The following is a 25,854-nucleotide window of genomic DNA, read 5'->3' on the forward strand; positions in this document are numbered from 1 at the left end:
ATGTTTTGCTCATTTCTTCTGCAGCCTTGATATTGTGCTGAGGATTTGGTTCAATATTCAGTGCCATGTAATCATATTAAATGGTAATGCAATCAAGCTTGCATTTGTCTATGGTGTGTACAGCTATGGTCCTCAGGTGCCCTGTTGTTGCAGAGATGAGGTGGAAGGACAGTCTAGTACCCCACAGTGGAGGCGAGGCTGCTAAAGCCGCCACCCCTTCCCTTCCCTTCCCTTATGCCAGCAAGGAGATTGGGGATTTGTGGGGCAGCGATTCTTCTTTAGCTGTACAAATGATCCTCCAAGCTTTAGAGACTGGTCGAGATGAAAGTCCAATAAGTAAGGGAAAGTTGAGGGAAAGCAGGCTGGCCCACGAACTTCTGGGCAAAGTAGGTAGGTAGAAAGCAGAGGGCCGATGTGGGCGGCTTCTGATGGAGGGTGACTGACAAGTAGAGCCGGTGACCTGAATAGGGAAGCTCTCCCGAGGGGACTGGATGCAACAAAGGAAGAGGCGCTCGAATGGAAGAGGAAGAGGGTGCTGCTGGTGGTCGACCAAGGTGACGGCTAGTCCGTTGTGTGACAGGGCGAGAAAGAGCCACGGGAAGAGGAGGGGGAGAATTTGGGGGTCGGACGGGGGGTCGGACGGACCCGGGCTAAATAAACTTCTTCGAGGCTTTTCTCTTCCCCGCGGGGAAAGCAGCGTGGGTAAGCACGAGGGGCGGCCGAGGCGAGGAGGGAAGGCGCCCCCGCCCCGCTCACGTCCAGGGGAGGATGGGAAAAGCAGATGGGGACTTGGGCAGGCGGGAAAAGAGCGATCGGGCGGGCGAAAGGCGCGACAGGACTGCCGAGAAGACAGGTTGGGCGGTGGGGGGCGGGGCGCGCGCGGAGGATGCTGCCGCTCGCGTGGGGACGCCCCTCCCCCTGGCTGGGCGGCCGTGGCCATGCCGTGTCCGCTGGGAGCCGCCCGCCTCGCCTGCCTGCCTGCCTGCCTTGCCTTGCCTGCGCTGGGACCTGGCTGGGGCGGGTGGTTGGTGCGGAGATTGGCTAGCGGGGGCGGGCCAGGTGCCTCGCGATTGGCGGGCGCGTCGGAGCGGACGGCGCTGGGGAGGGCGCCGATTGGCTGCCGACGAGGAAGCAGGAAGGGAGGACGGAGCCTGAGCGGAGCAAGGGGCTCGCTGCTGCCGCTGCTGCTTTCGGGGAGTTAGAGCACATCGGCGGCGGACGCGGAGGCGGCGGCAGCAGCAGCGAGCGCGGAGCAGCGGCGGCGGCGGCAGGACAGCAGCCGAGCCTTCCTCGCGCCGAGGGAGCGGCGGGAGCGTGAGCCGCGGCGGGAGCAGGAGAAGCAGCAGCAGCCGCCGCCCCCTCCTCCGGCCTTGAGCGCGCGGGCCCCAGAAGGGGGCGCGCCTCCAGTCCCCATCCCGCAGCCGGGCGGCTACGCGGCGACGGCGGCGAAGGAGGAGGAGGAGGCGGCGCTGACGCAGCAGCGTGGATCCCGGGACTCGGGCGCCCCGGGGCGTTCCAGCCGCCGGATTCCAGCCCAGCCGGGGCCTCCGCCTGCCCTGGGTGGGCCCGCTTGAGCCGAACGGCGCTGGCGACGACGACGACGACGGAGCAGCAGCCCGCGAGCGCCCCGGTGAGTGCGAGCGAGCGAGCGAGTTCGGCGTCAGCCCGTCAATCTGCACCGGCCGGCCGGCAGTGCGATGGGGCTCCGCCCGCCGACGCCGCCAGCCTCGCGAGCCCCACGAGCCGGAGGCGGCGGCGGCGGCGGTGCTTGGAAGGGCGCTGCGTCGAGGAACTTGCCGGGCGCGGGCGGGTGATGGGAACAGGTGCCGCCGGGGAAGCGGGGGGCGGAGGGGGGCGCGGCTCTTACGGGACGCCCCGGCGACGAGTCGGCGCGCAGGCTTCAGCCGGGGGCCACCGGGAACTTTCTGCTGGGATCCGGCTGGTGCCGGCACGGGGGCCCTGGAGGGGAGGGAGGGAGGGAGGACGATCGGTGGAGGTCTTCAGGCAGCGTGTCCCTCCGGGCGCCTCAGCCCGCTTCCCTGATCTTCCTCGTGTCACGGTGGGTGGGTGGGTGGGTGGCTGGTTTGCTGGCTGCGGTTCCAGTAGCAGCCGCCGCCGCTCCCCTGCAACCTCTCCCTCTTCAGTGTGTGTGTCGCCGGGGGCCTGCCTTGTCGCTGGGGGTGGGCGGCGATCCCCCTTCCCCGAAGGGCGCCGTGGCCCTCGGGCTGGTCCTCTGCCCGAGCTGAAGGACACTCCGGGCTGCTCCCGTCTCACCCCGCCCATCACCCGGCCGCCGGAGAGCAGGGAGGAAATGGCCCCCGGTGGCAGGTGGGCTGAGCTCTGGCAACGACTCCCCGGTGGCCCACTTGGATCATGCTAGCGAGGGTCAGGCTGCCGCTTCGCTTCCTGGGATTAGCTTTAAGGTCTAAAGTTATGTAATAAAGCCATTTAACTTTTACATCGGCGATCGAAAAAACAACACCCCCTTTCTCCCCCCCCCCCCATTCATCTGGGGGAAAGGCAGGAACTGAACCCATGGGAGACCACGTGAAGGGCCTCCCTGGCGCTCGCTCTCTCTCTCTCTCTCTTCCCCCCTTCCTAATTTTGTCCCCTGCCTCTTTGAAAACGACATTGTCACCCAGTCTTGTTTCCTAGTTGGGAGAGAGCTGCTGTGTCTGTCCGAGGTACCTTTTGGGATAAACCAGACACAGAGACAGATGTCCTGTTTAAAATGGGCTGTAAAAGACAAAGACGCATGCAACACTCTCTCTTTCTCGTGAGGGGTCTTTTGGAACAGGAACTTGGAACCGATGCCAGAACAGAAGCGATCAAACCTAAGAGGGTTTAAAAAAAGAAAGTGGTCGTGGGAAAGAGGCGTCGGAAACGGAATCTTGATGGGTTTTCTCTAGAAAGAACAAGGCACTTAATAACTTGACAATGGCTCAAGAGACATGCCTCAGTGAGGCTAAGTAAAGTTACTGATTTTCTGTGATATTTGAAAGCTGCCATCAAAATAGTGGAAGACATTTTTGAAGTGGTAGCAAAAACAAAGGGAGCCAAGCAGATGTATTATGGTACTTGTTCCTGGAGATAATTATTTTGTAATTGTTAATAGTTCAGGGAATATAAATATTTGTTTTGTGTGGTATTTCTCTGTTTATCACAACTTGGATGTGTAGTGTTTGCATAGGCCAAAATCAGATGTACATTTTTTAGTGCATTGGCTATCAAATTTGGAATCTTCTTCCCTTCCAGTAAGGAGTACTGGAATGTACTTTATCACTATTCACAAGCTCATTCTCCTGTTTTAAATGCCACCCCTTGCACTTAGGGAGAAGATGCTAACACCAATTTTCACACCCTCCTCAAGTCCTAAGAGTAGCAAGAGAGTGTATGTAAGAAGTCCCCTTCCCTTCCTTGTCCGACAGTTTTCAACAGAGAGCAAAGGAATATGAATGGGTACCCATTACAGTATTACTGACAGGTTACCCCCCCCCCCCACCATAGCCTTCTGAATAGGCAGGAATGGGTGGAGAACTGAAATGGTGCAGTTGATGGAACATTTCTGTTTGCAGGTGATGTGCAAAATTGTGGGAAGGTTAAAATATGATTGATTAGTCATCCACAATGTATATCTCCAGCCTGTTTAAAAACCTTTTACAGGCTTGTTTTAGAACTTCATTTCTTTTAAATACAGAAAAGATGATTGAAGTAGTATTGCGAAATTATCTTTAGGGGTTCTTGTAGTACTTCATGAGTGTTCTAAAAATGTTTGATAACAGCATTAAATTAATCTTGTACTCAGATTGTAGCAACTCAGTGTTGCATGTCGGACGACTGTTTTGTGAAAAGTGTGTATAGTTTTCATTTTGCTTGTGTGTCATCACTCCTATGCATAACTACAGTGTGGAACATCAGGCATTCTGTTTCATTATGTATACCACATGTTCACACATCTGACTTGAGCTTCTAAAATCTGGAAGCTGTGTTTACGTAGAAGAATAATGTTAGGATTAGGAAAGTACCTTTCTGTTTTTATTTCCAAGTTACGGTTTCTTGTCATACATGTAGAGGAATGAAGTTAAGAGTCAAATGACACTGATTTCCATTTGTTTCTGTCTGTATGGTAAACAAAACCGGTTGCTTGTGTTGCTTTCTGTAGTATAATGTGAAAGTAACTTCAGGAGATCAGCTCTTGCTCCTTTCCGGATGCTTCTGACTTTATGAGATTAGCCAGTTCTAGATGGATCATTACTTTTTATTTATTTAGATATGTAGCCTGACTAATCCTTCAGGCATGTAACATTTCCTTATTGCATCGACTTTTGTTAATTTCCATTTTGTAAGAAATTGATCCAAGGCAGATGCCTGAGATCACCTGGTGAATCCATGGATAAACCATGGCTTTGAGTTTTGGTTTCACTGACCGCCCTTCTTTCCAAATTATCCATGTGTAAAGCTCTTGCCTACAGGGCATTTGCAAGCTGCTAGATGTGTTCTGTAGATTGGATTGAGATCCAGAGTTCTGGTTTCAAGTAGGTGGCGCAATGCTAAATTTTCCTTGTGACATTCCAAAGGGACTTTGACAGAGTGCTTGAGGAATTCATGCATTTGAAAGAATCTCTGGCATCATAATAAATCAGAATATTTGCTGTTTCAAGAATCTTGCTTGCATCGTGTTTGTAAGCTGATCTAGTGCATGCTTCTCTTCAAGGATATATGCTGACTTTTTCATTTGCTTAGTGTGTTTTTTAAAAGTTGCATTGTTTGATTTTTACCCATCCAATATTTTATTACAGTTAGAATATGAAGCCCCTTGCCACACAGGAACGGGAAGTACCTGGTCTAAAGGAATTTTCTAGTGCTGATAGCTCAGCACGTTTTTAGTATTAGAAATGTAGTAGCTTCTCTGTTGGACACTGAGGGGGCTTTGTCCATGCTTGCTTAAAGTCAGATGAACCGGACAAAAGTGAAAGGTGAGAATAGGCATCAGCATGTAGTAGTGAAGATGGGCTGGAACAGGATTACCTGTTAAGCATCCAAATAAAGAACGAGGAGAACGTTGTGAATATTGAATATAATTTCAGTATAAAGCAGGCGGGAAAAGCTGTACAAGCTGCACCATCGTACATATACATTGAATAAGTGTGAAATACGTTAAAAAGGGGTAGGAGGATGTGCAGCATCTTTGGCCATTTGCAAACTTTGGGAAAGAGTAAGCCCAACATTATTGAAATCTTTCTTAACATGTACGCTAATAGTGTCATGCTGTGTTGCACTTCTGGAGAAGTTAGATGTGGCCTATCCTATGTTCCCAGCTCAAAGCAGGATGAACAGAAATCTGGAGTCATTGTTAGAGATGGGTTTCTTGTCTTGGTCAAGTGTGTGAATCAGTCATAGAAAACAAGGTTTGAAGGGATCCTTGCAGGTAGTCTATTGTATGTATGGGCCTCAGACTGGAATTCTTGCCTGCATTAACATTCATCTCAAAATAGAAGGGAAGTGGACTTTATTTATTAAAATACTTGTATTCTTCACTCTACATTCCGTTAGTGACTATTTAAAGGTGCTAACAGCGTTCTGCTATTTTTAATCAAAACTACTGGCTCTGAAGAAATAGCCCAGCTTAAAATCATCATCATAAAAGAGAAGAGCACACAGTCATGGACCAGAGCCCTGCGGAGCAGTATCATTTTTCATGAAATGCCAAAGCAGTATCAAAGAGAGGACTGGACGTTCAAGCTTTTAGATACTTCCGAAGTCTGGGACCCAAAACAGTGATAGCCTTACTCTGTTTACCTGTCAACTGCATTTTAGTCAGTGGCTTGTGGAGCAGGGCTTGAAGACTTAGGAGACTCATAGCTTGTATCCTGAACATGGATGTTTTGGCTCCTGAATGCTGCAAACCCGGAAGTGATTGTTCCGGTTTGCGAACGTTCTTTTGGAACCCAAACGTTTGACAGGGCTTCCGCGGTTTCTGATTGGCTGAAGGAGCTTCCTGCAGCCAATAAGATGATGTGATTTGGTTTTTGAACGTTTTGGAAGTTGAACGGACTTCCCGGATGGATTCTGTTCGACTTCCAAGGTACGACTGTATTTGTAAAGTGCATTTGCAATGCCTATTCAAATAATATTGAATGCATATTTCTGCAATCCTTTATAACTTCCTGTCCTGCAAGGTAGGTCAATATTGTTATGACCATATTGCAGATAGGGTGGGGTGGGTGGGTTGAGGCTGTGAGGACCAAGGACTTCCCAGTCCACACTCCTCAGCTCTGATGCTGCATCAAGCAAGCTGCAGTTGATATACTGCAGGGACGTTCTTCCGTTTCAAGAGGCTTTGTTAAAAATACAGAATTTTCTAGCAAATTGATTCAAGCAAAGGATTCATTTTCATTCTTTTAAGAGAAGAATCACTGCAAAGTCCAGAATTGTGGGCATTCCCCCTGTAAGCAAGACCTCAGTCAGTTTCATTCTGGATGCTTCCTCTTTGCAACCTTTGCCCCAGTAAGGCACCTGTCATTGATCTTTCAAAGCAAAGAGAAAACCTGAGCACCTTTAGGACCAGAAATCCTCTGATCTCTGAGTGGATTTGCTTAAGCATTAGATAGAACCCCAAGCCTAACATTCCTGTTGAAAACCTGCCTTAATCTCTGTGAACAAAGTCTACAACAGTCTTTATTATAGCACTTTTAAAGAGGCCCTTTGTCGAGGCAAAACTTCATATAGGTGACAGTGAGAGAACTTAAGACACTGTTTAGATTTGGGTCCTCCTCCTAATGTTTGTGGGATTAGTGACCCTTTAAAGTGGGACTCAGTATTTACAGCTCCTCCTTGAACCAATCCTTGAAAGTTTCTGTGACATTTTTGGAAGGCTTCTGTTCTCCTCCTTTAAAAACAACAACAAATAAATGGAACGTTGGCTTCTTTATAGCCCTTCACAGCTTTTCATAGAATGGTAACTGTTCGATACAGTGGTACCTCGGGTTACATACGCTTCAAGTTACATACTCCGCTAACCCAGAAATAACGCTTCAGGTTAAGAACTTTGCTTCAGGATAAGAACAGAAATCATGCTCTAGCGGCGCAGCAGCAGTGGGAGGCCCCATTAGCTAAAGTGGTGCTTCAGGTTAAGAACAGTTTCAGGTTAAGAATGGACCTCCAGAATGAATTAAGTACGTAACCAGAGGTACCACTGTACTGTCCTTTTGAATAAAAATATCTTACGGGGACATAGACATTGAGTTCTATCCAGAGTTGCATTACAGAAGGCTGTTTATACTGTGGTTCTTTCCTATCCCTTCCTCTCCACTGCAACTTCCCACAGGCAACTGATCAGCTTTTGTGAAAACATGATGTTGGACTAGATGGGCCATTGGCCTGATGCAGCAGCCTGTTCTTGTGTTCTCTGGGTCAAACTACAGTGGTACCATGGGTTAAGAACTTAATTTGTTCTGGAGGTCCGTTCTTAACCTGAAACTGTTCTTAACCTGAGGTACCACTTTAGCTAATTGGGCCTCCCGCTGCCACTGCACCGCCGCCGCCCGATTTCTGTTCTCACCCTGAAGCAAAGTTCTTAACCCGAGGTACTGTTTCTGGGTTAGCGGAGTCTGTAACCTGAAGCGTCTGTAACCCAAGGTGCCACTGTGTAGACTGTAAGTCTTTTAACCAGGGCTTCTTGTCGTGCTATGTACTCCAGTAACTACTGTTCAGTGGCTGTTACTGCTGAGTAGCTCTTTGAACCTGATAGGCACCTCTGGTATTCTTTCCCTCCTGCATTTGCCTTGTGCCTCCCTGATTTCAGGCTAGGGTTGTTAAAAAGTTGTTCCGTTAATAAGTGTTGAGTATGTGAGATGAACACATGGAGGAGTCAGTCCTTGGGACAAGCGACTGTTTTCCTCAGCCTTGTGATCCTTTTTTTTATTAAAAAAATATTGTTGGTGTTTCTTGCACAGTATTCGAAACTTTTATTGAAATAGAAGGCTGGGAATACTTTTTCTTCAAATACTGTACTGTTCAGACTTATTCCAGTACAGAAGCTCGACTCCCAGCAATCATTAGATGCAAAACAAACAGCTGAAATAGTTGGTGAACCTTGGTAGTCAGACATGCAATTATACCATATCAATTGGTACCACAAGTAACAGAACTATTTTAATTAATACCTGTTAATTGAAACAATAAAACTCACCACCAGCCTTGATCATCAAGTACAGGAAACTGAGATGACACATTTGGATTTTGCTTCTGTGCAATGCATATTTTCCTTTCCCTACTAACCTACATAAGTAGCTGTAAACACCCAGATGAAGGAATAATGCAAAGAGGCTGTTGTGGCAACAACTTCTAGTTTTTAGCTAATCAATTGAACTAATTGAAAGTCGCCATTATAGTCCTGTGCATAACTGTAATTTAATTGCATTGAACAAAATAGAGAAAATAAGAAGCACTGCACAATGAATGTGTGTGACATAACAAAAGTTTGGATTGGTCAGGGTAGGATACAACCATAGGTTGTGTGTGTGTGCACTAACGAAATTATGAGTGAGCCTCTGTGCTGAGCTAATTCCTTGTGATACAATATGTTGCTCATTCTTGATTTCCCAAATCAGTTATGGTAACTTGTGACGTTAGCTGCCTTAAACAACAACAGCAACAACAACACATGTTTTTTTAATTGAGGACTCTCTTGCCTTCTGATAGTACATTTGGCTGATTCAGTCGCTGGAGTAGCAACAGAACAAGGGCAAAGCAGTGAGAGATTGTATAGGCAACTTTGAAAAGTCAGCAAGAAATGCATGCAGAAGCAAAATTGCCATGGAATCAGGATACAAACCTAATACAGATTTCAGATGATTGTTGTATAGAGTTAATTATGTTGATAGCCTTGAAAAAAGGGGCATTTTTGGGGCAGGGGATTTTAAATCCAATTCCAGACAGTTGCGGCCTGAGAGGATTTTAGTGCAGTATTTTTTTTTAACTGTTAAGAGGAGCAAAATACAACAGGTCTGTGGAGTTGATGAAAAGTTATACTTCTTTAATTTAGTGATGCTTAGTTCTTTCACCAGAGTTTTCCCCTCACCTTCAGTTTTGTACAAACTAGTGCATTATATCATTGGGGCAAAGTTTTATGTTATCCATGAGCCAATTGTGTTTCAGTGGGTAATGGGAACCCTTCTTCTAATTAGAAAGGGGAGGATTTTTATCTAAAGGCCCAAGATTGATTAATATGGCAAGTGAAGGAAAAAAGAAACCACAACAGTAATGAATGAGTTTAGTCTTCATCCTGGATTAACAACCAAGTTGGAATTTATGAGTTTTCATATCACATAGCTGTAAAAGCAAGATATAATTTCTTTCAAATTCCTTAGAAACCTTCAATAAAATATTTGGGGATTAAAGTCACTTCTAATTCTAGGATTTAATTTCAAACAAACACAGTCCTTTAGTTGATAAGATTTAAAAAGATCAGGATCAGTAGAATAAATATGCAATATCATAGGTAACCGTAAATGGCTAAACTTATTTCTCTTTTGTCCTGAAGTATATACTTTTTCAAGAACATTTTAAAATCTGAAGAAGTGTGCATGCACACGAAAGCTCATACCAAGAACAAACTTAGTTGGTCTCTAAGGTGCTACTGGAAGGAATTTTTTATTTTATTTTATTTTATTTTAAAATAATATCCACCTTCATCTTAGTGGGTCAGTCAGCATCAGTCCAAAAGGGGTATCTGGTTATAAAGGAGGAACATAATGTAAAAATGTATTCTCACACCTTTGTATTGTTATTGTTTATTTTAACTTGGAGTAAACAAGAGTGGTGTATCCTTGTGTTGTAAGGTATTCTCATCCTGTAACAATTCAGTTATATATTCTAATATTTTGGAGCTATGACTGTGAATAATATTTCATAATGTGTATGAAATGTGCTAAATTGATTTTTAAAAAAATACTTAATATTCCTAAGTTTGCTATATATACCATTTTAAATCCACAAAAGATTCCTGAAAGGTAAATAAAGCAAACTTTACATGATTGCTAGCAGTACAGACACTAGGATGTACTTATGCTGTATGCATCTTCACTCTAGCTTAATTAAAAGTATTTTTCATGCAAAAAATGCATGCAGATATGAAGGTTTGGGGGTAAAGGTTGAAGCTCAATTGAAACAAGACTTGTCTATGTGAAGCTAGGTGGGTAAGCCAAAATCTTGGATTCCCTACTGAATTGTTTGGGGAGACTTTGGCAACCATAGAGAGACATAAAAGTTGCTAAATAGTGGCAGGAATATGCAAGAAAAGGTTTAATACAGTATAGCACTGATGGGTTGAAGAAACTACTTAACACCTGGACGCATTGGTATAAAGCAAGAAGTTAGGGAGGGAGTCTTTTAAGCTCTAAGAAAACAAGAAGAGCAGGCATTGGAGTCTGCAGCTGGGGGCATCCATGCAAAATGTGACGCTTCCAGCTTTCCTAGGGGAGATAGAGACAGTGTGTGTAATCTTTTCATGGGTCAGGGGTTTATTTATTATAAGTCCCACCATGCAGCAATTCTACAGTAGTTAGAGAAAACATAAGTACATAAAAACGGCTGTTTTCATCACAGTGGTTAAAGTCGTTTAGTCTGCACTGCTAGTCAAGCAATATTCTCCATTGCTTTTCTGCATTTTTGTTCTGCGTCATCTGCTGTCCTGGGAATGTTAACATCAGGTGAAGAACTTTCCTGTTCCCTCTATTAGGGCAGCATGCGAATGTACAGTAAACCTGGACGTTTCTGTACAGCCTGCTGCTGCTGCATCATCATCTCTACACCAGCGATTACAGCAAGTTAGAACAGGGCTTTCGTCATTATCATTGTTTGAGATTTCTAAAACTGACCAAATAACTTTGGGCCTGTTTTCCCCAGAACAAGTCCCCCAAACAATGTCCAGGCTTATTTTGTTAGTCGATTTGGCATATTCATACAATGCCCAAGCTCTCCCTCTGTGTACCGGTATGTGATTTCTGAGTCCACATCCTGTACTTGGTGCATATGTTCACATATGTCAGTTGTGATCTGGAAACTGATGATAACATAGGAATAGCCTGCTGGACCAGACCAGTGGCCCATCTAGTCCAGCATCCTTTTCTTACAGTGGCCAACCAGATGCCTGTGAGAAAACAGGGAGCAGAACACAAGCACAAGGGCACTCTCTGACCTCCTGCAACCGGTATTCAGAAACTTTGCTGCCTCCAACAGTTGAGGTAGTGTATAGGCATCATGGCTAGTAGCCATTGATAGCCCTCTCCTCCGTGAATTTCTCTAATCCTCTTTTAAAGCCCTAATTACCTCCTAGGGGAGCGAGCGTCATAGTTTGACTATGCACTGCATGAAAAACCACTTTCTTTTATCTGTCCTAAATCTTCCAGCATTTAGCTTCATTGGATGTCAATGAATCTGTCATGGAAAGCATTTTATCGGAAAGTATTAAAATACTACTAAATGCTACACTCGTCAGAAAATAATGTTGCCTTTCCTTTATCAAAGGTCTGGAGGTGTTTAAGCAGAGGTTGAATGAGCATTTGTCATGGATGCTTTAGCTGAGATTTAAATGCCGTGCAGGGGGTTGGACTAGCTGATCCTTGTGCCCCTTCCAACTCTACAATTCTATGATTCTATGACTGGAAATATAGAATTGTTTGACTTTCCTTATGGCTATAATGTTTTGAAGTCACAAAGGCCTTTTGGTTATACCCTGTGCTTTTTTAAAGGGGGTACTCAAGGGCACGCAGTTGTTAAAAAGTGTGACACTATAATAACTTAATGGTGAGTACCGGCAGCTATTTTTCTAGAAGGAGAAAAAGCACTGGTTATACCGTCCCGTTTTCTTGTTTTGTTGTTTCTGTCTTAGCTATTGATTTGTGCTTTTATCTCATGTTTTTAATCTTGTGAACTGTCCTAAACTGCCCTTTGATGAAGGGTGGTATATAAATTTTAATAAGAATAAGATTAATTCTCATACTCATACTCCCAGGAGTGGGAGCTTGATTATGGTTACTGTTTTCGGTTTGTGTTTTTCATATATATATTTAATAACATTTGTTTAAAAAGCAGTAATTTTCTCTCTTGGTTATGCAAGAGGCTTTTTGTTTCTTATCCCCATTGCAGTTTCCTAACTGTAATGTAGAATTCCTAGAACAGTAAGGACTGCAAAGGACCAAATGAAGTATGCAGCACAGAGAGCTGGTTGTCTCTACTTGTATGACAAAACCAGCCTTGCAGCTCCTGCCTCCTGACTCTTTAAGAGCTTGTATTTTTGGACCCCAACATCACCCAGTCCTTCATGCTGGGTAATGCTGGCCAAGATGTGGTGTTTGCATTCGAAGGTGGACCTCAAGTGATGGCCTATGTAATTTTTTGCAAAAATAGCATGATCCTTGGTAAGAGCTGTCTTGCACATGTAGCAAAGATTATTTGGGAAGAGAGGTTTGGGTCTGAGAGATGTCTCTGGTAGCCAGAGGTGCAGTTTTGTAATTTGATTTTCGCACTAATTTCCTGCACTATTGCAGCTCATAGCGAGCTTTCATGAAACATTTTCATGGTGGATCATTCCACATCAAACTTAAGAAGCTGAACAACGATTGGTACCAGTACAGCAAAGAACCAAGCACAAGGGATTTTTCTCTCCCTTGTACCTCTTCATGGTACTTCTGTACCCGCGGGTAGTAATTCTTTTTGTTGATTAGGCTGTAAATACTGGAATAAGCATCTGTAGAATGAGAGTGCTTTTTGGTCATGAAAAAATGCTGCTGTGTCAGTAGTGCACAGCAATGTAAGCACAACTAACAAAGACCTAATAACACCTGTGGTACCGGTATACCACAACTGTGCTACAACCACCAAAAACATGGTTGAGTACTTGCAGCCTTAGTAGACATTATTATACTTCTGGAATGTGGCCTGGGCTCCTTTGAGAAAGGAGGGGCAGGATATTTAAAAAACAAAAAGTCTTGAATTGGTGCTGATGTTGGCTAACCTATAGAGAGTAGAGAGTGTGGCTCTACTAATCATCCATACCTGGAGAACAGGTATTGTAGGCAATGCTAAAGAAGGTGTTTCTGGTTTTGGGGAATAGGATGGAAGATTACAGGTAGGTAGCCGTGTTGGTCTGCCATAGTAAAAATAAAATAAAATAAAATAAAAAATAAGGTGCTACTGGAAGGAATTTTATTTTATTTTTTTATTTTATAGTGAAGATTTCTATCTTAAAAAAGAAACTAGTCTTCTCTGCAAGGATAGAAATGAGGAAGAACTTCATTTATGACTTCAAGGATTGTATCGTACAAAGTCGTCCCATTTGTGCAAGGACTCCCGTGTGCAAAACTGAACTTCTCCCCCTTCATGCAACCCCCAATTCTATTTATGTGGTTCCCTCAACCCTCCCTAGCGGAATTGGGGGACGGACGCACAGGGAGGGGAAAGGAAGGGTGAAGTTTTGTTGCTCAAGCAGAAGCCCTGGTACAAACAGGACAACCTTGTTTGGTACCACCCTCCGTCTTGTGCACATTGTGGGACTTAGAATCATAGACATGGAAGGGACTGTAGTGGCAGACTAGCTCAACCCCCTGCTCAGTGTGAAATCTACATGCAGGGTGCAACTATAGCCTCCCTAATGGCCACGGAGACTCTGCTTAAACGCCTTCAGTGAAGAGGAGCCCACCACCTCCCAGAGCGCAAAGCTCTTAGGGTTAGGAACCTTTTCCTAATTGTATAATTAAAATCTGTTTCCCTGCAATTTTCACTGGTTGGTTCTAGTCCTGCCTTGTGGAGCAGCCGAGAACAAGTCTGACCCACCTTCTGCACGACAGCTCTCTTGAGCAGTGTTTCACAAACTTGGGACTCCAGCTTTTGTTGGACTACAACTCCCATCATCCCTAGTTAGCAGGACCAGCGGTCAGGGATGATGGGAATTGCACTCCAAAAACAGCTTGGAGACCTACGTTTGGGAAACACTGCTCTTGAGTCTATCCATAGGAGGGCTGCGGCTGCAGGTTGCTCTTCAATCGTATTTGTAGAATAGGTACAGGACTACTGCAACCACCGTGTGACAACCTTATATTCCACTTTGAAATGTGGCTTGCCACCTGCACCTTACTTGGCAGGTACAATATTCTGCTGAACATCTTCACTATTTTGCTTCTACAGACTGTAGTGTACTTCCAAAATTTCTTATTTCACGAATGGAATGTTTTTGTTGTGATGATTAAAACCTATACACACTTCCAATAAAGGGTGTGAAAATGTGTTCTCTGCGAGATAGAAATTGTAAAGTTTGTAAAGTGTTTTAAGCTCAAAACACCTTTGAAGTTGCTTTTCTCAGTGCCGTTAATTTACTTGTTTACTTGACGGGAGAGAAGAGCATCTATTTTCTTCCATCAAATGGTGGAGTGCGAGACGCACCTTTGATCAGCGAAAAGGAAGACTACTAGAGGCCAAGGAATCATAGCTGCTCTGTGGAGGTCATGGAAGTAATGATTCCACTTTCCCCCTCACGCTCGGGAGGTTTAACTACATAAGATGTGTGTCTTTTACTGTATGTGGCTGCTTGGCCTGTGTGTGCGATCCAGATAGAAGTGCCTGTCTTGGGATTTATCTGATCTTTCCTACCGTGAGGATACAATTAGTGATAAAGGCAAAGGTTTCTTTCTCTTGCTGGGATGGGTATGTTCCAGGAGGTCCAGGGGCAGACGCAGGAGGTGCTTATGAAAGCATAAGGAGGCTTAAAAAAGGATCGCTACTTGGTAGACTGGCGCTTGCAGTAGGAAGGACTGTGTCTATAAAATGCACGGCTTGAGAAATGTGCCTTTGGGAAACAAAAGCTGTTAAGCAGATTTTCGCTGCGTATCAATGGTATGGCCAAATTTTGTGTGTGTGTGCTGGTGATAGGAGGGTTTTTTTTTTTTTAAAGAATTTGATTATTCTTCAACATTCTTGTTCATCTTCTTTGGTTTCTGCTCCTGCAATGCATTCTGTTCAGGTAATACCTTTTCAGTGTTTGATGGAAACTGCATATCGGTATGAGGTATCTGAAGAAGTGTGCATGCACACAAAAGCTCATACCAAGAACAAACTCAGTTGGTCTCTAAGGTGCTACTGGAAAGAATTTTCTATTTTGTTTCGACTATGGCAGACCAACACGGCTACCCACCTGTAACGGAAACTGCATAGTTCAGCATAGTTTTATGGCAAAGTAGCATGTGCATTTTATAAATACAAACGTGTTGGTACAATGCAGTCAGCTTTTGAATTACACAGAACTGTTTGAATGGAAAATCTTAGCCAGAACACCTTGCGTTTCATCTGTGTCCTGTAGATTGGAAAGGCATCCCCCCAAAAAGTGAATTTATATATGATGTTGTTAATGCAACATTTGGTCTAACATTTAGCTGGTTTAAATGCCTATTAGGATTAATAATCTGTGTTTGGCAGTGGATGATACTAAGTTATTTGTGACCAAGTGAATGTTTTCAGTGTTTACTGAGTTTGTGTGCACAAGTTCAGCTACCCACAAGAATTGGTAGTAATGGTTCCAAGGTCCCTGTGTGCATGTTTTTCTCAGTCCAGTGATCACAGTCAGCTAGGCTGTGATTCTTCTGTGATTTCCAGATACCTCTACTTGCAGGTATATACTGTACTGTAGCTGAGTGGTTGGGTGGATCCTTAGTTCAACTGACCAGGCACTTTCAAGAGCTCCAATTAGGATTAGACCTAGGCCATACATCAGTACATCGCCCAGGACCGGTATGAGGAGCAAACCGCAATGTTGGCTTCACTCAGTGATATATCACTGGTGAAACCGCCATCCCACTCTGCCCTCATACTGTGCAGAGGGAGAAAAAAAGCTAAATTGGCAAGGTGCTGATACAGCTTGTTCCTCTCTCTGCATCTTTTAACTGCAGTTAAAAGGGGTTGCTGCTCCCCTCAGCCGAGCAGTTAAAGGATTCCCCAGCCTGGCGCTGACTCCTGTGCAAGCGGGGGAGCACCAGGGATGGCTCTGCCAGCTGAGCCGTACAAACAAGCTGCCTTGTACCAGCCCGCTAGGCGCTGGGGTGAAACTGTCTCAGCTCCCGCGGTGAGAGCTGTGGCAATTTCACCCGGTGCCTTGCAGGCTGAGGCCAATGCAGCTTGTTTTTTCAACATCACCAGACCACAGTGTTTCACTGGTGATATATCACAATGTTGAAAAGCTGATATTGCCCAGCCCTAATTGGGATATATTAATATTAGGACCAAGGGACATAAAGAAGCAAAGCATTGCTTTTAAAAGGGGGGAGAGTTACAGTGTGGCACTCATACTCCAAAATCACAATATTTTAATGGCACGACTCCCATGTGATTTTGGAGAAGGAGTAAGAATCCAATCAGAGAGGATTTTGACTATCCGGGGTTCGTTCTCTCTCTCTCTCTCTCTCTCTCTCTCTCTCTCTCTCTCTCACACACACACACACACACACACACACACAGAGAAGTGGCAATACTTAGCCCATTAGGATGATGCAAACACCGTGTGTGCATTTTATGAATGGAAGGTGGCTGTGGGCAAAAAAGGGGGGTTCTGAAGAGAAGCAGGGAGTTTGGGCCTTTGTGTTTGTTACACTGGCTATTTAGCAAATTATATGCTAGCCCAGGTTTTGCACCCAACACAACTGGGGAGCATCTTCACAGCTCTTTGAAGACTTTTTAAAAATTAAGCATCATATGTCTGACTGTTTTTTTATTTTTGTAAATCCATACTTCACATTTTTAGATGCATAAATAAGATGTTTCATATATGCCCCTAAAAATGTAGTGCATGAATTGGCTCTGCTGCACTCATTTCCTGTATGCTAGAAATCATTCCGCTATGTATGGGAGCTTATGACTAAGGTGGGGATTCCCACACAGCATTCCTATACATGGGAAAAAAATGTGTCACTTTGTGTTTATGTGAAATAAATAACTTTTGCCCCTACATGTTATCACTTGTTTACATGGAATTGTTTTTGCTGTTTTTTGCCACCCATTCAGTCGGTTTGGAGAAGTCATTTTGGAGCTCTGTGCAGTCCCTTTTTGTTTTGATGACCCTGAGCAGTTTTGTACCATTAGCAAATGTGGCCACCTCACTGCTCAACCCAACTGTGGACCATTTATGAACAAGTTAAAAAGCGCAGGTCCCAGTACTGATCCTTGGTGTGTCAGCACTCCACTTTCTACATCCCTTCATTGGGAGAACTATTTATTTCTGCTTCCTGCTTCCTGTTGTTTAACTAGTTCCTATGTGACCTGGAACACCTCTGGTATGCTTACTGAAACTCTTGGAGAACTCAAACAGGTTTGTGAGACGGTACTTGCCCTTGCAGAAGCAATACTGGATCTGTTTCAGCAAGGCTTGTTCTTCTGTGTGGTTGGCTATTTTATCTTTAACAATACTTTTCACCAGGTTTCCCAAAAAAGGTGTTGAGCTAACTGACCTGCAATTTCCATTAACCTCCCTCTCCCCATCCCCAATCCTTTTTTGAGAATTGGTGTTGCATCGGGCACTTTCCAGTCCTGAGATATAGAGACTGATCTTAGCGACAAATTACCTGTACATTTTTTTGTTAGAAGATCCAGCAATTTCCCCTTTGAGAGGTTCTTTGAAAACTCTCCGGCGGATGCCATCTGGACCTGGCAATTTGTCAGTTTTTATTTTGTCTATTCTGCCTAGAACTTCATCTCTTCATCTCAACACCACTGTTTGCCTCAGTTTCTCAGACACCCTTCCTGCAAAAGTTAGTTCAGGCACAGGAATCTTCCATTTATCTTTTCCTGTGAAGACAGATGCAAAGAATTAATTCAGCTATAATCTTCTTATCTTCCTTTGGCATTAGAACTTTTGGAGGTGACTAAACTCTTGGATGACAAAGGAGTCAAAGGTGTGCTAAGGGGACAACTTTGTTGGATTCGATTCCTTATTAATTATGTTTTGTTTTGAAGAACTACTTTGTGAAGAGGAACTTTCTTTTATCTGCCTCAAATCTTTTGCCAATCAAATACTTTGAATCACGTTCACCATTTTATTGCCTGCTCACCCTGGATATATTCTTTTGGGAGCTGTTTGCCATTGAATTGGTTTTCATCGTCCTGAATAACGGATGTCATCTGCAGGCTTGGGTACAACATTGCTGGCCACTTACTCCAAATATTTAGGTGTGTTTTTTATTTAAAAAACATCTGTCTTCTAATCCATAGGACACATCCTATCCCACAACTTTTGTGAGGAAATATTATCCAAACCATTACAGAAACAGAAATACATAATGTCTACATTGTTTCTTTTTATATGTATGCCTTTAATCTCAGAGTATTTGAAAAGATTAGTAAGGCAGAACCTTTCCTTAGAGAAACCATGTTGATATCCTCCAGAAACAGACTAAAAGGGGAAAGGGGAGGCATTGTGTAGGACCCCTCACAAGGTTCAGAAGAACATTAGATGATGTACTGCTTGTGTACTATTAGTTACTTTGATAGGCAAAGATTTTGTAGTACAGTAGTTGCTATAAGGTTCTGATCGCCTGAATTTATGGCTGGGTATTGTTTTGTTTTTAACGTGGAACAACAGGATTCAAAAACCAAACTGTTTCTATACAGCACACAATTAAGCACATTATAGCACATCCTTTGACTCCCCCCCCCAAAGAACTCATAAAACTGTCTTTGTTTTAAGTTTTAACTTGGAAGGAAAGCCTCATAGAAATTGTGTGTATGGCAGTTCCTAGGAATCTGAAAGCACCATACCCACCCCTGTCACTTGGAAATTGATGAATCATATTATTTGTGCCTGTCATCAAAGGGTTGTGTGTTTTCTTTTATACCTGTCTAATAATCCTGGGTTAAATCTATTTAAACTGTACTCCTGAGACCAACAGTGGAGGTTTCGTTTGTCAAATTATGTTTTCCCCCAAAAGGAAAAATCATCCCGAGCATCTTGTTGCTAGTGATGGTTTCCATTTGACTTTTTCTAATACAGATTGCAGAGTATAACACCATTGTCATCCTTAACTACTTTTTACTAGTAGCTGTAAAGCTTTTGTTTTTTTGTTTACTAAGTACAAAAAAATTGAATTTAGCTAATAAGTCATGTAAACACAGTGGGGCTTGGAACAGACTAGTTGCGTGGACATCACAGATGCGATTCTTTGAAGGAAAGGGCTGCTGCACTGAATGCAGAGAAAGGAAGTATCTGAGTTCAATGTAAAGCTCCTCCTTCCTTCTTCTTACTACGTAATCAGCCCAGTATTTTGGTGTTGTGTGTTAAGAGTATTTTACATAAACTGAAATTGTTTGCATTTTTGTATACTTGACAAGATTGAACTCTGCATGACACTTAGTGGCATTTTGCTTTTGTTCTCCTCTTCCTGTAAGTTGCATGTCTTTTTCCCCTTTCTTATTCTTTTATCTCCCCCCCCACCCCCCCCACCCCCAAAAACTGATCTTCTCATTCTGTGTAGGATCTTTGGCTAAGATTGTGCCCTGCAAAGCCAACTATTGCCTCTGCCTTCTTGGCCCAGCAGGCAGCCTACTCTGCGTCTTTCAGAAGTCCATCTCATTCCTTAGTATGGCGACAGTGTTCCCAAGGGTCATTTTTTCCTGCTTCAGCATTCTCTTTCCCCCCCAGTCAACACTGGCTCATTACTTGGGGAATCCTGTATGTCAGGGGTGGCCAACTTCCAAGAGACCGCGATCTACTCACAGAGTTAAAAACTGGCGGTGATCTACCCCTTTTTTGTGGGGTTCAGGTCGAGGTTGTTGAGCTTTTTTTAGGAAGGAAAGCCATCCTTGTTTTGGGGGGTTTGCGTCAAAGTTGAGCTTTGTTTTAGGAGGGAAAGCCCTGTTTGGGGGGCTTCAGGGCAAAGATGTAGAGCTTTTTTTAGGGGAGCCAAAGCTGCTAAGCTTCTTTGGGGGGAGCCAGTGAACTACCAATGATCCACCACAGATGTCCAGTGATCTACCAGTAGATCACGATCTACCTGTTGGACATGCCTGCTGTATGTTATATGCATTTTCAGAGGTAGGGACTCTTCTTCAACCTTACCTTACCATACTTAAGGTAGGGATCATTCCTCAACCGTACCTGGTCAGGGACATGCGCTGTTCCCTGGTTCAGCCTTTGGTATCTGCAGCTTTTTATAAAAGGGAGGATGGGGGAAATTAGGCAACAGGTTCTGGGAAATACCTCTGCCATTCCTCCTCAGAGTACAGAATAAAGGGAACCTTTGACCCTCCTGCTCTTGTTGGGCTACAACTTTGTCGCCATTGGCCATGTTGGCTGATGGGACTTGTTGTTCCAACAACATCAGGAAGACCACAGATTCTCCATCTCTGCACTAGATAGGCAAATAGTCTGAACAGAAATAAAGGCTTTTTCTATGTTCCACCTTTTATTGTGCCTTATTCTATAAACGTTATGAGGAACTCTCTTGAGGGTAAGAGCTGAGGAACAGAATACCTTGGAATACCTTCTTTGGAAGTTATAAGCAGAGGTTGGACGGTCATCTGTTGGGGATTCTTTAGCTGTCATTCCTGCATTGCAGGGGGTTGGACTAGATGGGCTTTGGGGTCCCTTCCAACTTTGCAATTCTAGGATGTTGTTGCTGCCAGCTCCTTCCTAGAGCAAAGGTTTGAGATGCATTTGTACGTGTGTGTGCTTCCTGTTAACACAGAGCACAAGGAATTTCACCCAAAGCAAAACGTTTTCCTAGTAAAACTTCTCAGAGGGTTCTGCAGCTCCTTTTATTAACATCCATTCCTTGCTTGCGTTCTCGCTGTCTGAACACCAGTTTATAGCTTTTGTAATAGGCAAGCCCAACGGTCAGATGATGAGCTCATCCATCATTGAGTCTTCTCTCAGTAATATGGCATTTGACACATGCTTTTGTGTCATACCTGGTCTCCCCTGTGCCACCTGGATTGCTGGATCGGTGCCCTCCTTGCCTGGATTGGTGCCTTCCCTGCCTCCTGTGCAGTTCTGGAATCCAGCTGAGTGCTCGGCACTTAAACCTTTTAAGTGCTAATTGCTTAGTAATGAAATATTTAATTACCAAGCAATTAACTTTTACAGGAAAGTGACTGGTAGAAACTGTCTGTTCTGATGGAGGTGTTTAATAACTTGAAGAACACTAAGGTTCTCACAACCTGGCCAAAAACATATGTGCGCTTGAATAAGAGACTTGATGGGCAAAACTTTAATTTTGGAGCACAGTACAGTAGGGATTCAATTTAAAGTGGCATTTTCCAGTTTTGATTTTAGTAACTTTTAGGCCACCGTGTCATTCAGTCACTGTCGTTGGGTGGCAAACGCCATACCACTGAATTAGCTCGAGAGTGCTAAATTTCTGCTTGTGACTTTCATATGTAGAAAACCTGTGGTCTACTGCTGTGCATGCACAGGAGTCTGGAGACAATTTCAAGATACCTTCTACACGCCAAAGTTTTTGAGTTAGAGGAGAAGAGCAGGGGGGTTGATTTGGTGCTGGCTGGCAGAAGGGTTCCAAGTCATCTACAACCTTTCTCACTAGCCTGCAGGTAGAGACACAGTCAGGGAGCGTCCCACTCCCTACGCCAGTGTTTCTCAAAGTTGGGTTCCCTACATTGAGCCAACAAAGATCACAACTATGGAAACCATCACCACTCTGTCCCCACCTCCAAGGTAGAGGCTGAGACTCTTGTCGTCTTCACCAGAAACTGAGGAAAGTCTTTCCATGAGGAGTAGAAACAGGACCTCTTGATAATGTCTATTTCATTTATTTTTTAATAGAAATGTTAAACATAAAACCATGCAATAAAACCTTTAAGACCGGAAATCAGCTGACTATTGTGGAGAGATGTTTTCTCAGTTGGCTGCGTAAGCCTGGCGGAATAGAGAGAATAATGTTGCAGTGCAGTCATGCTAGTTGTAGTTGTAGTGCAGGAACAGCCAACACGGTTCCCTTCATAAGTTGTCCCCAGTGGTTCACCATAGTACACCTGCTCATGGGGGATTTGCTGGTGCATTTGAGAGATAGGTCTTGCTTGGGTCATGTATTTCTTTGGTAGGATGATGTCCCTCCTGCCTAGTCTTTTCAATAGCAAGCCTTGACTGCAAGGGTAAGAATGCAGAGTTTGAAAATGTGATTGGGATGTAGAAAATCATCCCCGGAGCAATATAATAAGAAAGCTTGGGTTCCTTCAGAGTTCTGTGATTCTGCATGCACTTGGGGGGCTTAAAAGCTGCTGGTTCCAGTTAGTTTTAAGCAAGTGAACTGTGCACAGGATTGTAGCCTTGACGTTCGCAATACCTGCAGGTACACCCTTCAGTGGATTCTATAAATAGCACCACACTACTTTTGATTCATTCCAAAATGCAGAACTTGCTGGATTTAGGGAAACAAGTGGAGGAAAGAGGGGAAATAAAACAGGACTACGTGAAATAGCAAAGTATTCATCAGCTAAATTTGTATTGGGTGCTGTGAAGTAACCATAAAGTCGAAAGAAAGTCCCATGGGAGATGATTGATTAAAAGACACTTCCCTTTGCTTTGTGTTTCTAATTTCAATGGCAGGTGGGATGGAATCCACATGTTCTCATTTATTTAAACATTAAGGTTCTCTCTTTCCCTGCTCTGCAGCAACGAGAGAGTTGGAAATATCAGAAGTTTGTATAGGTAAGATCAGTCTTAAAGTGTTAATGGCACTTGTTCATAGCCCACTGCAGTTCTACCCAAGTAGAATCTGTTGAGTTTGTTATGTTTTTCAGATTGCAGCTGGCAATATGACATTTCAGGTAGTTAGATGGAAGGAGTGGAATCAAAAGAGAAGCAAAGCAAAAACTCACTCCTTTCTCAGAGCTGTTCGTAATATTTTACCTAGGATTATTGCTGGCATCCGTCTGTCTTGGGAGACAATGGAAGAGTGTACCTTCGGGGGTAAAGTCAAACGGAGAGTAACAGCGCCTGTTGTGGCAGTACAGACTGATACAGTGGTACCTCGGGTTAAGAACTTAATTAATTCTGGAGGTCCGTTCTTAACCTGAAACTGTTCTTAACCTAAGGTACCACTTTAGCTAATGGAACTTGAGCCGCTGCCGGGCGATTTCTGTTCTCATCCTGAAGCAAAGTTCTTAACCCGAGGTACTATTTCTGGGTTAGCGGATTCTGTAACCTGAAGTGTCCGTAACCTGAAGTCTCTGTAACCCGAAGTACCACTGTATAGGAAAGACATGTTTTGTTGCAGCTGGGGCAGATGAAGGCATCTAGTTGTGCTGCTACAGGCGCACCATAGCGCTTTTCTCTGATTCCTCCCAGCAGTCATTCCTCCCCTGGTCACTGCTGCGGATACACGACCTGACTGTCTTTCACGAGGCACTAAGATCATCTGCAAGGGATTCCCATGTGGCGGGGTTAATATATAACCTATCATTTGAATGATTAGCATTTAAGTAGCACTTCTAAAATGTTCATCACTCTTCACCTTCGTTTTCTGCAATCCTTGCAAGGTATTATCACTGTGCCTGATTTATTCATTTTAAAAATCTCTTAATCTAGGAAGGACAAGTGCCAGTAATTTCAAATTTTCATATATTTGTATGTGAATGGATGCAAAAGTCTGAAGAAAAAGTTCTTTCTTCGTTCCTAGATGTTGTGGTACATGTATGAATTTGGAGGCATTCTTACCTCGGTGTGTGAGAAAAGGACAAAATCTTCTCCAGGCACCTGTTATCCCCCCCCCCTTTTAAGAAGCTGCTGTTTGAGAAAAAAAGTTGCATATTCAGTTAATTGGGGATATTATTTTAGTTTATTGGTCTTGCCAGTAAGTTATGTAATGTTGGAATCCTATTCCTGGGAATAAGCCCCACTGAACACAATAAGATTTGCTTCCAGTAACCACGCTTAAAATCAGGCCTATTACAGTGGCAGCTCTGGTTACGAACTTAATTTGTTCTGGAGGTCCGTTCTTAACCCGAAACTGTTCTTAACCTGAGGCGCGCTTTTGCTAATGCAGCCGCCGGCGCGCGACTTCCGCTCACATCCCAGGGCAAAGTTCGCTACCAGGAGCATCTACTTCCGGGTTAGTTCATTTCTTCTAGTGCAAGTCTCTTGTGCTAGTAGAACGTTGGAGACGGCCCACCACTAATACAAACATTTCACAAATGCCATATGTCAAGGTGCACACAATTCTAGACACTATAATAACAAGTGAGAATCTTCCTTTTTCATTAAGTGTTATGTCTCATAGCGACCATATATTTTGGTCTCGGATATGATTAAGCTTCTGTAGAATTACACACGGTTAAAAGGAACCACCGGGTCATATGGTTTAATGTCCTGCAATTGAGCCTGTTTGTAATGTGTGTACAGCAGTCTTCACATTTTTCTCTTGAGAAATCTCACAGTTCTCTGGAATACAGTGTGAACACTGCTGGTTTAGCCAGTGGGGGGGGGGGAGATGCTTCCCACCCACCCAACGAATGCTGATTGAAATAAAATCTCTGACTTCTAAACAAAAGGGCAAGACTGCGCCCACCCAGAATGCTGTGGAGAACTTTTTACCTACGATGCGGGGAGCAATCATTCAGAATAGCTGGATTAAAAAACAAAACAGAGAATGAATTTCTGGGTGGAGTAGAATCTGTCACTTAATACAACAAATGGGAAGACTAAATACATGTGTTAATATTTATAAATGTAAGACTCTTTGTCGCTTGAGTTTGGTTTTAGATGTAACCTGTCAATATTTTGCTATCCGCACAGTTAGGAGCGGTGTTAGCCTTTCTGTCAAATGACACATGTGGCATTTCATCAAGTCTAGTCCTCTGTTTTTAGCATGAAGAATGCCACTCACAACTTGGATGAAACAGAACCATCAAGAGTATCTTGGCACAGTTTTTATAGTAGCAAGATTTTCATCCCCAAAGTATACTAGACACCACTGTTGTTGCTCTTTGAATGAATTGTTTAAGTCTGCTATGAAGCCGAATGTAAATTTCACATCGCTTGCTGTTTTTATCCCAAGTAGCATGGAAATTGGTTTTCATTGCATGTATACTAGAATGCATGCATGTTCAAGTTTCATAGGCAAGCAGTTACCTTGATTTTTCTCCCTTACATTTCCTAGGATTATGTCCACCAGGCTTTGTAACAAGCTTCAATTTCTAAGTGTCTTTGGCAGTCATACTACATGGAAACTTACACATGGCCTGCTCTTAATCTATAATCCTTGATAATTTGGGGGAAGGTCCGATAGATCAGTGTTTTTCAACCTTTTTTGGGCAAAGGCACACTTGTTTCATGAAAAAAATCACGAGGCACACCACCATTAGAAAATGTTAAAAAATGTTAAAAAATTTAACTCTGTGCCTATATTGACTATATATAAAGTAATTTTTCAATTTTTCCCACGGCACACCAGGCAACATCTCGCGGCACACTAGTGTGCCACGGAACAGTGGTTGAAAAACACTGCGATAGATTATGCTGCTCTTACCAGAAATGCTTCATGTATAGGTTTAGCCTGAAGCATTCCAGTATCATCAAGGAATAGGAACAGTTGTTCAAGTAGTGAAGGACTCCTACCAATCCAGAGTTCTGATGAGTAAATATCATATTTGCAATAAAATGTATCATACTGTGTTCACGATGTGCATCCATAGCTTTTCTTTTCTGATTTGCTTTCAACACAAAATGAGTGGAGTTTGTATTAAATGACCTCCTTCCCCACAGGTGTTCAAACGAGACCCTTTGGTAGTTCTCTCACTCCCAAAAGGTGGGGTTGTCCTGGGAGAGGGCCTTCTTCGTGGTAGCCCCGTTGTGGTGCTACC

The 25,854-nt window shown here is 43.7% G+C and overlaps 1 protein-coding gene across 1 annotated transcript in view; it reads left to right on the plus strand.

The window, feature by feature from the left end:
* Positions 1–1,601: 1,601 nt before the first annotated feature.
* The window catches only part of BAHD1 (bromo adjacent homology domain containing 1), a 56,787-nt gene continuing 32,534 nt past the window's right edge, over positions 1,602–25,854 (plus strand). Inside the window, exon 1 of the mRNA XM_033145266.1 lies at positions 1,602–1,630. The gene's annotated coding sequence lies outside the window, so the exon portion shown is untranslated. The remainder of the gene's footprint in view (positions 1,631–25,854) is intronic.

The sequence above is a fragment of the Lacerta agilis genome, chromosome 1, assembly GCF_009819535.1.
Source record: "Lacerta agilis isolate rLacAgi1 chromosome 1, rLacAgi1.pri, whole genome shotgun sequence".
Classification (NCBI taxonomy): Eukaryota; Metazoa; Chordata; class Lepidosauria; order Squamata; family Lacertidae; genus Lacerta; species Lacerta agilis.